This window comes from Gymnoscopelus microlampas (genome assembly GCF_963454915.1).
Source record: "Gymnoscopelus microlampas genome assembly, chromosome: 2".
NCBI lineage: Eukaryota > Metazoa > Chordata > Actinopteri > Myctophiformes > Myctophidae > Gymnoscopelus > Gymnoscopelus microlampas.
In genome coordinates this window covers 28,524,865-28,527,364 of record NC_139939.1, presented here as the reverse complement: position 1 = coordinate 28,527,364, position 2,500 = coordinate 28,524,865, and positions in this window count along the sequence as shown.

Here is a 2,500-nt window from a genome sequence, read left to right as displayed (position 1 = left end):
ACACACACACACACACACACACACACACACACACACACACACACACACACACACACACACACACACACACACAGGTGTGTGACTGACTGACTGCCTGTGTGGCGTGTGCGTGTGTGCGTGAGTGAGTGAGTGAGTGAGTGCGTGCGTGCGTGTGTGTGTGTGTGTGTGTGTGTGTGTGTGTGTGTGAACATATCCACGGTTAGGCAGGTGCATGGGAAACTGTTAGCCCCTGCACCACACAAAACCACAGCAGGGGCAAGAATAGTGGAGGCGGTGGGGGGTGGGCATGGGGGGAGGAGGAGGAGGAGGAGGAGGGGGGTATTTAGTGGGGCTGGAGGCAGAAGAAAGAAAGAAAGCGTTGGAGAGGGAGAGAGCGAGGGAGGAGAGAAAAAAAAACTGAATAGCAGGAGGGCAGGGGTGAAAAAAGAGGGTGAATGAGTGTGTTGTCACACTATTGTGCCAGTCCCCTGAATGGAGTGTTGGTTACTGGTGATTTACACCTCTGAGGGCACATCAGCTGGAGTTAGCCAAACACAGCCTTGCCTGCACTCTTACATTCAGCACTCTGGAGAACTGTGCTGAGCGGTGCTGCTCTTGAACCACGGGGGCAACTTTTGTAAGTTGTCGGTGTTTATGTAAAAAAGGTGTTTACGTAAAAGACCCTCCAGCGAGGAAAAGAGTGGCGGGAGGACAAACATCAGTTTGAGGGAGACGGAGAGGGGGAGAGAGAGAGAGAGATCACAAGCTAACCTTTCCTACGTGTGTATACAGCTATTTCTGACAGCCGTGCACAATTCCTATGGTTTTGTAAGATAGTTCTCTCTATAGTTGCAATGTAACACAGCTCTGATAACACATTTTCTTTATTCCCATTTAAGTTAGTTAGTTAGTTTTGCAATGTAAACGTAGGTTTTCTCATGCCAATAAAGCCCTTTTGAATTGAATTGAATTGAATTGAGAGTGAGAGAGTTGTGAGAATGGGCAGAAGAGAATTAGAACGAGTGACAACAGAGAGTTAAAAGGGGGATTGTAGGAAAGGGAGCTCGTTTTATCCTCATGTTAGCATTTTGAAACAGAAGGGAAAAAGTGTAAAATGGGGGAAAGAGGGAGAGAATGGAGGTGGAGAGAGTGACAGGGAACAAAGAGTAAATGTGTGAATAGACCGGGTTTAAAAAAAGGGAAACGTAGGAAAGCATTTTGCTTTCATGCAGCCGTTTGTAATCAAAGTGATAATTGAGTCACGCATTGTTCCGTCTGGAAGCTGATGGATTTGCAAGATATCATGAGGCATTATCACTTATACCTTGAAATTCATATGCAGATGAGTGATCAATTTTAGCTCAGAAACAGCGTTTCTGTAAAATGGTAAATGGTGCATTTAGCACCTTTATCCAAAGCGCTTTACAATGTGCTTTACATTCACCCACCCCCCCACACCACACACACACACACACACACACACACACACACACACACACACACACACACACACACACACACACACACACACACAGACACAGACACAGACACAGACACAGACACAGACACACATTCACAGCACACAGACGAAGGAGGGAACCATGCAAGGCTCCAACCTGCTGTTTGGGGTTCTGTGTCTTGCTCAAGGACATTTCAACACTAAGATAGGGGGAGCTGGGGATCAAACCAGGAACCTTCCGAGACAAGCAAGTTTGTGTGTGTGTGTGTGTGTGTGTGTGTGTGTGTGTGTGTGTGTGTGTGTGTGTGTGTGTGTGTGTGTGTGTGTGTGTGTGTGTGTGTGTGTGTGTGTGTGTGTGTGTGTGTGTGTGTGTGTGTGTGTGTGTGTGTGTGTGTGTGTGCGTGCGTGCGTGCGTGCGTGCGTGCGTGCGTGCGTGCGTGCGTGCGTGCGTGCGTGCGTGCGTGCGAGCGTGCGAGCGAGCGAGAGAGAGAGAGACCTGGAAAGGGCCTTGACATTGAATCTACCCAAGTAAAAGGTTATGCTTTTCCAAAAAAGAAAGCCTCCAGCACCACACAAATCTGAATCCACATATTGGAAACTATTTCCCTTCATGACTGTGAGGTCTGGGGTCTACTTGGCGACCCAGATTTCTCTAAATAGGACAATACCAAATTGATACTCTGCATGCAATTTGATTTCAATTCACTTTTTTTCACATTTTACTATAGTGCCAAATCACAACAAGTCGTCTCAAAACACTTAAAAAAAAAACTGATATTGTCCCACCCTGAGCAAGCAATCTTGCGAAAGTGGCAACAAAAATCTCCCCCTTAACTGGAAGAAACGTCAGACCCAGGCTCTAGGGTGGGCAGCCATCTGCCTCACCAAATAACGCATGCAAAGCAGAATTGCAAAGATACCCATTAATGATCTAAATTCAAAAGAGAACATTTACATTTTATAACCACCTAAAAGAAAGTGACCCGGACACACTCCATTACAAAGCTGTCACCTACAGAGAGACCCTACAGAGAGATGCCCCGTCAGCCAGCCGGTTCTGGG